Genomic DNA, 13,345 nt, shown 5'->3' on the forward strand with positions numbered 1-13,345 from the left:
CTCACCTGTGCCCATCACACAACATCTGAAAATAAAGAAAGGTGATGGTCTCAGTAAGGCTGATCTCTCAGGTCACCAAAACATCTTGACAGTGTTCTTGGTAAGAACAGAAGATCAACAGTTTTGGAAATGTCTGCTGTGGCAGAATGAGAGAAGCAACAAGCCGTGGAATTAAATGGCGGGTTATTCCCCCTTGGGATCAATAAAGTATCTATCTATCTATCTATCTATCTATCTATCTATCTATCTATCTATCTATCTAATCCTGCCAACTATGCTATCTATCTATCTATCTATCTATCTATCTATCTATCTATCTATCTATCTATCTATCTATCTAATTAACAGCAAGAATTGGCTTCTCATTAAGAACCTGTTTGGAGTGAAACTGGTTGAAGTTTGAAGACACAATTTAGCTGGTCATCTGTTGGCTAGTTTCACGTCTCATTACTGTTTGGCTGCCATTTAATGAAGAAACAATCAATTGAGAGGACTGAATCCTTAGAAACAGGGCTACTAAATTAAAGGGCAAAGAAAATAATCAGTAGTGAAAACTGGTCACTGATTAGGAAAACATGCAGCCACTGTGGCCCTCCAGGCCTGGAGTTTGACACCCCTGCCATAGAGGAACTGCTTTTGGAGCCCAAAAGGCCCACCCGCATGAATGTTCCAGTAGGATCCTTTTATTTATTTAAATCTTTAATGGATCCATACACTAAATAAGGTTGCCTAGATGGTGACAGACTTGTAAAATACTAGTGGGTTTCTGATTTCACAGGACTCTTGCCGCATACAATAACACAGACTAAGACACTGTTAGAGTCCTGCTAAGGTAACCTGCCATACATTAAATATTTTGCTTTTCCAAATATTATGAAGTTTTTCAATGTGCACAGAACCAACTTAATATACAGAGAACCCGTCCCAGAAAGGAATGGCGCTCAGTCAAATAGTGGAGCTGTGAGGAACCACACAGCCCAGTAAGAAACCAGCATTATTGAGAGTGCTGCCTGCCCCTGCCCGGCGTCCAGTGCTGTCTGGATGGGCTGTGCCCCCCCATTGGATTAAAGGGATCTGAAAATGTTAGGTTATTGTAATCCTCGCCATCACTGTCGGTGGTCACCATCCTAATAAAAACTGCCAGCAGTGCAGATGAAATCCATCTTGCTTTGGCCGATGCTGATTTCTGCCTGCGGTTTACATCTTCAGTACTCCAGCATGTAAACTGTTTGGATTGTCATTACGTTAATATTATTGTTATTTAAAAATAAAAGCTCAAAGCTTATTTAGGCTAACTGTGGAAAGATATTAATAATTATAGTTTTTCTATCACGAATCAAGTGTCCTAGAAAAATAAATAAATAACTAACTAAATAAATAAGAATGTGCTTATCCTACAAAAGAAAACACTTCGTTCCCTAGTAAGTAAGACCGAATATGAAAGATTCCCGAAGTCTCAGATCACCACTTCATTTGTCAGATTGCTGATGCCCGGATGCTCGTCAGACTCTCATTTTATTTTATTTTGTTTTATTTTAAATATCAAATCTCGAGTGGAACTTTGACACGCAATATGGCGTTCACGAGTGTAACTGCACGCCATCGGGGCGTGAAGAGCAGGACATCTCGTCGTTCTCTTTCTTTCTTTCTTTCTCTCACGTTTACTGAAAGTTTTCGTAATTTATCTGTGCTTCAGGATTTTCCAAAGCGCTCCAAATCAGCGAAATAACGTGGACGTAAATCCAGAATGTGACTGGAGACCGTCAGGGGGTCCGTCCAGTTAGTTTACGAAGCTGTAGTTCAACAGAAAATTAGACTCCGCCCGGTTGGGTTGGGGGTCTGCAATTTTACATTCTTACCGAAGATGCTGCAAAAATAAAAAGAGGACTTCACGATTAAGAGAGGCCCGCTCATTTGTGATTTTTATCGCGACTTGACCATTACGTTTAAATCTTTGCTTGATAGATAATAATAATAATAATAATAATAATAATAATAATAATAATTAGTAGTAGTAGTAGTAGTAGTATATTATTATTATTATTATTATTATTATTATTATTATTATTTAAATATAGAAACAGTTAAAAGAAGTCAACCCAGTTTTCCACACCCGTCCCTATTCCAGAGGCCATACTGGTTAGTCTCGATGAAGCCCTGTGCCACATTTCCACAAAACAGACAATCATTTCAGAGAATTCAGAGATTCTAAGGGGACGGTGCGAAAAAGCGACCTGTATCTCCGAAAGGGAACGGAACTGCGCCATACAGAGGGTGCATTTGAGTTATTAATGCGCCGAACATTTCAGAATTCAACTGCAAGTCCTCCATCGAGCAAATTTACCTCCTTAAAAATTGTCTAACATGTAAACGGGACAAGACCCCCCAACCCCTCCAAACAACCTGCCTTCCTGCTACGGCAACATCAGGCCGTGTGTTTTAGGAAGGTATTAAATGAAGATCATTGCGAAGCAAATCTCTTTACACGCCTCTCAGACCACCTCGCTGTTCCAATCACTGCAGATCCGTTAACGGCGAAGTGACATTAAAATGCACGCGTGGGGTGAGGTCGATTATAGGAGCGGTCAGCACGCGACGAGCACGGCGGCTTAAATGGAAGGACCCCAAAAACAGACCTTCTGCCACCAGTGGGTGGGTGACCGTCATGGTTACCTCAAATTAGAAAAGAACAATCGGCAAAAAAAAATCTAATTCTCTCCTAAGAGATATTCAGCTGTAAAAGTGTTTTAAAACATGGCAGGAATTTGTTCTTATTTTTTTAATAAGCATGACGGGCGAGTGAACGACTCTTCAAGCCATTAATTGTTTCATTTAAACTCTTTGTTCATTTTGCTGTTTCTGCACAATATATATCCTTTTTTATATGTATGTATGTATCGATTGATTGAGTGGAATGCTTGTCCCCTGAGTCTGTATCTTTCTTTATGCGTCTGCTGCTGTATGCATCTACATTTCTTTGGGATTAATGCATTGTAGTTAATCTTATCTAAATCTGATGTGATGTAGATAGATAGATAGATATAGACGTGTATGTACCGTATATACAGTGTGTGTGTGTGTACTGAAGTCATTTTTCTTTTTCTCTGTCTCTTGAGGGTTGAATGTTTTTTTCTTTGTTTTTCTATTTCTTGTTTCTCTTCATTAATTGTGAAGTAATCAGTATCTGTCGTTTTATTATTTATTTGAAGAGCATTCCTTTGGAAGTCACTCTAAAAATAAATAAAAATAAATAAATTTAAGAAAACAGAACTGAAACTTGGAAATAAAGACATTACAATATGTTCATTGCTAAAAGAGAAACGTCAAAAGTCGCATTCTATGTTCGTTCTTGTGTTATTTCGAGGAGGTTTAATGAAAAACTCGTTGCTATCGCATTAGAACTTCAAAGAAAGTCTTTTCAGACTCGTCTACCTGTCCGTCTTCGCCGCCTCTTCTTTCGGTCTCCCCATTATAGAGCGCCTCCCGTATTTATTATGAAGTGCCCACTTCTACACATCTAGCTTTGAAATCGTGCCTTTAATACCCATTTGCCAACATTCTTTTAGTCGTTATAGCTTAGTAATGGCAGTCTGTTTAAGAAGCCGCCACCATCACCGCTTGTCTTCTTTTATTCTCTGTTGCGCCTTTTCTTTCTATTGATGTGTCTGACTGTTTGGAGCAAACAAACTTTCAGTTACACATCAAGCAAGTTACAAAAAAAAAAAGACGAGACATATTTCCACCATCATTTTTAATCTTCGAGTTCTATAACAAGTCGGAGGTGGTGATGGCAGGTTAAATATTTCACTCTGCTCGATACGTTTAGGGGGATAATTCGTTGGAATGGCACGAAGCTCATTGTATGGTAAACTAACAACTGCATTCTAAAGAGCGACGCATTAGAGATTTGTTTATTGAGAAATGAAAATAAGATGTCTGTGCTTGCATTACACTAATCAAGTGTAACTGTTTTAAAAGAAAATTTTAAAATATATATATATATTTCCAAAGTCCGTACAGAGATATTATTAACGAAAAAGTTGTATGGTAAGGAAATTAAACATCAGCTTTTCACAAATGTCTTATCTATCTGTATTATTAAATTCAAAAATATACCGTGTTAGATACACGTTTTGAGATTTATGATTGGGATTATAAATATTACTGAGAAGAGTGTTGTAGAAAAAAAGTGTTCTCTATAATAAAGTTCAATTGTAAGAAAAGGAGACTAACGGACGCCAAATTCTGTCTATCCAAAGGTCGCGCGAAAAGACAATTCCCCCCTTGGGGATAAATACAATTTACCAAATAGCAAAAAAATCTGTTTATTATGTCAGCGCCTTTCCTATCCGTCTATCTATTATATAGGGCCTTTCGTATCATGTCTGCCTAGCTAGGCATAAATGTTTATTTATATCTACAGATATAAAAGTTGCTATATAACCAATATCTATCTATCTATCTATCTATCTATCTATCTATCTATCTATCTATCTATCTATCTATCTATCTATCTCTCCCTCTCTCTATATAAATATATATATGTGTGTGTGTGTGTGTGTGTGTGTGTGTGTAGTGCCTTTCATTTCAGTTATATACTGTCCATCTTTTACATAGCGTTTTTCTTGTCTGTGTTCCCGCCTACATATGATTATGTATTTTAGATTTATCAACACACACTTTGTGAAGATCATAACTGCGATACAATTCGTTTTCACCTCGCGTGTGTGTTTCGCACAGTCGAGCGGCGCTTTAGCTCTCAATCACATCTCACTTTATTTTCTAAAGGCGGTGAAGATGCCGATGCTTAAAAACGGGAACTTGGAGTGATTCAGGTTTAACAAATAAAGAATTACACCTACTGTGTACACAGAAATCTATTTTAAAATGCACAGCTCCGATTTGGTGGTGCTTGCAATGTTTCATTCTCGCCCTGTGAGAAAGTCGCCTAATTTAAGTAAACTGCTTGTTGTTTCCGTACGCAAACGGCGTAATGCTGGCGCTCATTCATTACGGGGTGCGACATCTTTGCTGCAGTTCGTCGTTAATTTGAATGAAATGTTGAAACTGGAGCGACTGCTGCAACTCCAGTATGAGTTTGTTATTAGGGGGGGCGCACGGCGGGGGGTTTCCGTCTAAAATATGGAAGTCTTTTTCAGTGCAGAATTTGGACCTCCTAATCGTCTTCCTCGAGTGTGTTTTTATACAGTCCGTCGCTGAGGTATCGTGCCTCACTTGATAAATGGAGACATGCAGTCGCTTTGATTTGAATGAGCAGCGAGCGCCCGTAATGTGAAAAGCAAAGCATAAGGTAAAAACGAAAAAAAAAAAAAGAAAGAAACAGTCAAGTCAAATTCAAGATGCGCGCTGAAGCGGAAGGCAGCAGTTCTCAGGAGGTCGTCCATCTTTCCAGAAGGCTGGAGAAAATAAGACCGATCGGGAGCGAGGAGAGAACATTTCTGGTGGTCTTGGGGAGACTGCATCAGTCAAAGACATTATTTTCCCAAAGTCCAGAATTGATCAACTTTAATGACATATTCTTTCTTGAAGAATAACTCCCGGTCTTAATGAGCTCAGTATTACTCTTCATCTTGAACGAAATGAATGATATTTTTGATTACATAAATAGGTGAATTATAATCGAAATAACATTAATGACAAATTTAAATATGACGTTTAAAGCGTCGTTTACTTTAAGCGCTTCATTTTACGGTCGCCAGGTATATTCGTATATGAAGCTTGAGAAATAAGACACACCATCAGATTTATCTTAATAAAGAGCGCAGCCGCCCTCGGGGTCCGCAGTCACCAAAGGCCCCCAGAAGGTCGCGGCCCTCGGAGGCGAAGCGAATACCTGAAATGGCCGGCGACTCTGCACCGTTTGTAATGCCGCGACTGCAGAGAGCGCCTTCACGATGGGGAAGTCTTAAAACACGCGATCTCACATCAAGGAATTCAGCTTTGACAAAAAGCGAGCAAGTCCACGAGGCATCATCCACAGTTGGGGGCCGGCGCACTGGAAACTCCGAAAATGTGCGCAATGGAGGCCAAAGCAGTGGGGTCGAATGCGAGTGTCCTCGGTGGGGCTAAGCGAGCGGCCCAGTTTGGGATTGTGTGGAACTGGCAATAAAGAAATGACAAAAAAAAAAAGCGTAATCCGATTTTTAAAAAAAAAGCGACATACCTGCAGTGTGAATTGTGACTGCGCCTTACATCCAGATATGTAAATATACAACGCGTGTGCATTTGTGTTTTATATATGGATGTGTAAATATATACGTGTGTGTATATCATGTTATGAGGGTTCATTTTAATGTTGACCCCCTTTGTACAAAAAGGACTTTTCATTTACTTCTCTTGCTGAAGAAAACCTCTGAGGACCTGAGCACATTTTATAGCTTTCCTGTGATGTAACTTGCAGACACTGATTGATTTTACAGCTTTTTTTTTTTTAACAAAGCAACTTTATTACCATATGCTTTATTTTTGATCTTCATTCCTGACTGAACGCAGTGCGATTAAATATATAAGGCGGAAATGTTGCCAACGTGTTTTAATATCTGAAATAGTGATAATCTACTTACATAGGAATTGGAAGGAGCTCTTTTCTAATTTAGAGGGTCCATTTTTTTATTTTAATTTTTTTGCATAAATTACTTTTTTGCTGTCATAATTAAAAAGCGCATTTTAGCCTTTATGTCCACTATTTCTGTTTTAAGCATTTTAATTGAAATAACAACTCGTACGGTACATACATATCTATATGTAGATATTACACACTCAAGTATTGTTTTAAAAAATTGCAACTTTCTCTAATTATTGCATGAGTTCAAAATGCCGACCTCGGTTTGTTTCAGGTCGTCACTGCACGGCCACTACATTCGGCCGATTGCTGTCTGTGTGTCAGTCACGATAACAGAAGAAAGTGGACCTCAATCTGAATTAAACGTGATGGCACGGTGATTATGAAGTGTAATGGCATTCTATGGCCCTTTACTGGGTTGTGTGGTTCCAGTGTTTGACAAAACACCAGTTTATTATGGAAAGGATTATTTGCATATAAAACTGCGCTTCGAAAGACTTCCTAATATGTGTGTGTGATGGGGTGGTGGATGCTGTAATCTTTAATGTATGGTAGGCTACCTAGAAAGACACTAACTTATTAAAAAAAAAACCTGGAGTGAGCCGTGTTAACACACGCGTGCTGCAAGAGTCCTTTTACAGTAAATTCATCAGCCATTGGTGTTTCACGAATCCTTCACCATATTGTGGCTATCTGTTGTATGGAGCCGGTTACAGAAATAAATACATTATGAGGATGGCTCTTTTGGGAACTAAGAATGGTTCCTCTATATAGCATCACTCTAAAGAAATATTCGGGTGCCTTAATTTGTAAGAGTGTAGGAGAAGAAATAATAATAAATGCTGTCCTTCCAGCATAAGTACATCACATATCCATTTTCTAAGTCCTGCTACCAGAGCTCTCCCGGCCTGCATCGGGCTCAAGGCAGGACAGAGCACCCCCTACTCACGTCCCTAATATGGCATGATGGTACATCCTATTATATCCACCCACCCCTTTTCAAACCGGCTAATCCTGAGCAGGATCTGAGGTATGGCGATGGAGCCCCCTGTCTTATAGCAAGGACTGGGCATAATGCACGTATGTGTCTGTGTAAATAGAAAATATGTATATAATAACTGTGAAAAAATATACATTTTGGTATTAAAATGCATATATATTGTGACAGATAGGAGGCGCTATTGCTCCCTTGAACCCCTGTCCACGACTCCAGACACCAGGTTAAAGTCCTATAATTGACTTTATTTAAATGCCACAGTGCACAAAGCACCCTCTCCTCCACAATACAGTACTCATAAACAATCACTAATGAACTCAATGATACAATCCTCCAGCTCCCAGACACGTTGCCACCCTTCCACCCAGCTCAGCTCGCCATCTGCGAGCTCCCACAATCCTTTTATATTCCCGGACCCGGAAGTGTTCCCAATCCCCAGTCCATGTGATCTTGTATCACTTCTGGGTCAGGTAGAAAGTCCTTTTCTTCACCCCCGGAAACACGTCATTCCCCTTGTCCATGTGACTTAGACGTACTTCCGGGGCGTATGGTAAATACTTGTTGTTCCCCCCCAGCAGCGTCTCCTAGTGGCCCCCACAGCATCCAGCAGGGCTGCTATAAAAACTGCAATGTCCATGATGCCCTGCTGGTCTTCGGGGAACCTCCATACTGCAGGGAGGGCTCCACCTGGCGGCTTGGGGGTATTGGCCGGGATAAACAGCCAGCCATCCTCCACAATATACACACACACACCTATATATATATATATATATATACTGCTCAAAAGAATTAAAGGAACACTTTTTAATCAGAGTATAGCATAAAGTCAATGAAACTTATGGGATATTAATCTGGTCAGTTAAGTAGCAGAGGGGGTTGTTAATCAGTTTCAGCTGCTGTGGTGTTAATGAAATTAACAACAGATGCACTAGAGGGGCAACAATGAGATGACCCCCAAAACAGGAATGGTTTAACAGGTGGAGGCCACTGACATTTTTCCCTCCTCATCTTTTCTGACTGTTTCTTCACTAGTTTTGCATTTGGCTACAGTCAGTGTCACTACTGGTAGCATGAGGCTATACCTGGACCCTACAGAGGTTGCACAGGTAGTCCAACTTCTCCAGGATGGCACATCAATACGTGTCATTGCCAGAAGGTTTGCTGTGTCTCCCTGCACAGTCTCAAGGGCATGGAGGAGATTCTAGGAGACAAGCAGTTACTCTAGGAGAGCTGGAGAGGGCCATAGAAGGTCCATAACCCATCAGCAGGACCAGTATCTGCTCCTTTGGGCAGGAGGAACAGGATGAGCACTGCCAGAGCCCTACAAAATGACCTCCAGCAGGCCACTGGTGTGAATGTCTCTGACCAAACAACCAGAAAGACTTCATGAGGGTGACCCAAGGGCCCCATGTCCTCTAATGGGCCCTGAGCTCACTGCCCAGCAGCATGCAGCTCGATTGGCATTCGCCATAGAATACCAGAATTGGCAGATGCACCACTGGTGCCCTGTGCTTTTACAGATGAGAGCAGGTTCACCCTGAGCACGTGACTGAAAGGGTCTGGAGAAGCCATGGAGAACATTATGCTGCCTGTAACATCATTCAGCATGAGCAGTTTGGTGGTGGGTTAATGATTGTCTGGGGAGGCATATCCATGGAGGGTCACACAGACCGCTACAGGCTTGACAAAGGCACCTTGGCTGCCATTAGGTATCAGGATGAAATCCTTGGACCCATTGTCAGACCCTATGCTGGTACAGTGGCTCCTGGTGCACACAATTCCTGGCCTCATGTGGTGAGAGTATGCAGGCAGTTCCTGGAGGATGAAGGAATTGATACCATTGACTGGCCACCACACTTTCCTGACCTAAATCCAATAGAACACCTCTGGGACATTATGTTTCCGTCCATCCAATGCATCAGACTGTCCAGGAGCTCAGTGATAGATCTGGGATATATCTCATTAGAAGCATGCACCGATGTTGTCAGGCATGTATACAAGAACACAGGGGCCATACAAAGTGCTGCGTACAATTTTGAGTTGCTGCAATTAAATTTTGGCAAAATGGACTAGCCTGCCACATAATTTTTTCACTCTGATTTTTGGGGCGTCTTTGAATTCAGGGCTCTGTAGGTTGATCATTTTCATTTCCATCAAACGATGTGGCATCCTTTCGAACACATTACCCAGTCTATATCAGTATAGATATCCAGGAGGATTTCTTTTTCCCATTGAGATCTGATGTGTTTTCAAAGTGTTCCTTTAATTTTTTGAGAGAGATAGATAGATAGATAGATAGATAGATAGAGAGATAGAGAGAGAGAGAGAGAGAGAGAGAGAGAGAGAGAGAGACAAGACACATACAGTCATATGACAGTTTGGGAACCCCTCTTAATTCTTTGGATTTTTGTTTCTCATTGGCTGAACTTCCTTTTAATATCTGACATGCCTTATGGACACAGTAGGATTTCAGCAGTGACATTAAGTTTATTGGATTAGCAGAAAATATGCAATATGCATCATAACAAAATTAGACAGGGGCATAAATGTGGGCACCCAACAGAGATGTGACATCAATACTTAGCTGAGCCTCCTTTTGCTCCTTTGAGCCTCCAGACGCTGTCCTCCTGTAGCCTGTGATGAGTGTCTGGACTCTGATGTTGGTATTTCTGTCCATTCTTCATACCAAATCTCTCCATCCATCCATCCATTTTCTAACCCGCTGAATCCGAATACAGGGTCACGGGGGTCTGCTGGAGCCAATCCTCTCCAGTTCAGTTCAATTTGATGGACATTCTGCTTCAAATCATCCCATAGATTTTCGATGATATTCAAGTCAGGGGACTGTGACGGCCATTCCAGAACATTTTACTTCTCCCTCTGCATGAATGCCTTTGTAGATTTCGGACTGTGTTTTGGGTCATTGTCTTCTTGGAATATCCAACCCCTGTGCAACTAACTTCAACTTTGTGGCTGATCCTTGAACATTATCCTGAAGAATTTGTTGATGTTGGGTTGAATTCATCCGACCCTCGACTTTAAGAAGGGCCCCAGTCCCTGAACTGGCCACACAGCCCCACAGCATGATGGGACCTCCACCACATTTGACAGGAGGTAGCAGGTGTTTGTCTTGGAATGTGGTGTTCTTCTTCCGCCATGCAAAGTGCTTTCTGTACTGACCAAATAACTCCATTTGTGTCTCATCAGTCCAAAGCACTTTGTTCCAAAATGAATCTGACTTGTCTAAATGAGTATTTGATACAACAAGCGACTCTGTTTGTGGCGTGAGTGCAGAAAGGGATTCTTTCTCATCACCCTGCCATACAGATGTTCTGAATTGTAGAGCAATGTACAGATACACCATCTGCAGTGAGATGTTCTTGCAGGTCTTTGGAGGTGATCTGTGTGTTGTCTGTCACCATTCTCACAATCCTGCCTCTTCATATGCCGCTCTTGTATTTTTCTTGGCCTGCCAGACCTGCTGAGTTGGTTTAACAGCAACTGTGCCTGTGGCCTTCCATTTCCTGATTCCATTCCTTACAGTTGAAGCTGACAGTTTAAACCTCTGAGATCTCTTTTTGTAGCCTTCCCCTTAACCAGGAGACTCAACAATCTTAGTTTTCAGATCTTGAGAGTTGCTTTGATGCTGTCTGTCACTCTTCAGAGGAGAGTCAAAGGGAAGGAAGCACAACTTGTAACTGACCACCTTAAATACCTTTGACCACTCGTGATTGGACACTCCTGTCTATGAAGTTCAAGGCTTAATGAGCTCAGCCAACCAAGTAATCAGTACTGAGCAGTGACAGCCATTCAAATCAGCACAATGACAAGGGGACCCACATTTGTGCACAGCCAGTTTTTCACATTTGATTTCATTTCATACAACTAAATACTGCGTCACTAAAAATCTTTGTTCGGAAAACACCGCAGTACTCCTCGGAAATGAGAGACACACCACTGTGATCTTTACTGTTGAAAGGAGAGTCAATTATGATGCAGGCTGAGAGGGGGTCCCAAACTTTTCCATATGACTGAAGGTGTTTGTTTCCACTGCTGCCGTAATTGTGTCACTGAGGGTCTCCATTGCGGTTACTTGCTGCTTGTTGGTTGTGCTGTGAGTTGCTGACCTGCAAATGTCTGCCTTGTCAGTTTCTTCGTACTCGTTCGCTAATTTTGAATGCTCGTGTCAGCATTCCTTCAAACCTAATTTTCTATTTAAATATCCTCTTTCTGTGGACTTTTGCCCCTTAATTCTAACCATTGTTGTCAAGCAGTACAGGCACGGAGGTAATAAATGCTAAAACGCATGCGCAACTTCAGGTTCACTTGTATGCTAATTAGGAAGAAACCTGAGCTTTAAAAAAGCAAAATCTTCAAGACAAAAATAAATCCCCTAGTGTAAGTCACACAAACAAATACATCCTCGACACAGTAAACGTTTAAATAACCCTTTGAGTTCTGGATTCAAAGCAGAAACTCAATGGGAAATAAGGGCTCGATAAATGGAGGCAGGAGTCCAGTTAAAAGCAGACGTCGAGGGATGAACTTGACCAGCCGCGGGTTCAAAAGCCCAAATGAGCGGGACACGAAGTCGCCACTCGTCCACTGTCATTTGCACCCGTGTCTTTACTGGCAGTCGTAATAGCTCGGCAGCTGGATACAATTTAAGGAGCAAACCACGCTGTAAAGGGTTAACTAAAGTCAAAGTGATAAAATTACGCATTTAACGTTGTGGAAAAACAGAAAAGTTGGCATTTTGTCAAAAAAGTAAATATCACACAGCATTTTTTCTGAATAAGAGCAAGTAAGCGGCAATCTAATCAAACAATTAGAAATACGGGTGATATGTGGATCTGGAGGGAATAAAAACCTGTGAAGAAGACCCCATGACTGAGGTTGCGACCCCCTGGCCTGCAATCAAATCAATACGCTGAACTCTACATGTAATGACGAGCCATTAACATCCCAATGATTAAGATTAACGTTTTCTGAAAGGAAAAAAGCGCGTTTCTGTGAAAAGTGTTTTGTGGCAAAATGGTTTACTCAAATTCCACAAAGCGTTTCAAATGCAGTGTGACATCCTTGGCACGTGAACCTCCCGAAGCCGGCCAACCCGTTAACGTTCAAGTGGCGGGGAATTTAAACAATACTTTTAAGATGTTTGACTTTGCGACAATATAAATTACAGCCGTCAGTTTTCAAATTGCGATTACTCTGCGGTAATTACTGAAACATTAAACTTCATGGACTCACCCTAACTCGCACATAATCTTAACCACTTCCGAAATACATCACCATCATAAAGAGCGCATCTCTGGTAAAAACGGAATCCTGCGTAATTTGCATGTATGACTCGTTTAGAATACACGCGTTTTTTGTATTTGTCATATTTTGAGTGTTTTTGTCAAGAAATAGAAATGTGGAAGGCGCGCGTATCGCATTGATCAAAGCGCCCGGGTGAGCAGTGACGTCATTGAGGGCAGCGCTGAAAGTAAAACCCACGATTGAGGGCACGGCGGGGATACGGGCCTAATGAACTACTCAAGATCACGAATGGGCTGCGCTAATAAAGCAGTCGTGTTGACATTAAACCAGCTTGATGCATCCATCAATTATCCAACCCGCTATATTCCAACTACAGAGTAACGGGGGTCTGCTGGAAACAATCCCAGCCAACACAGGAAACAAACCCTGGGCAGGGCGCGCACACACACAGCAATTTATGATCGCCAATACAAGCTCCACGCAGGGAGGACCCGGGAAGT

The sequence above is a fragment of the Polypterus senegalus genome, chromosome 16 (genome assembly GCF_016835505.1).
Source record: "Polypterus senegalus isolate Bchr_013 chromosome 16, ASM1683550v1, whole genome shotgun sequence".
Lineage (NCBI taxonomy): Eukaryota > Metazoa > Chordata > Cladistia > Polypteriformes > Polypteridae > Polypterus > Polypterus senegalus.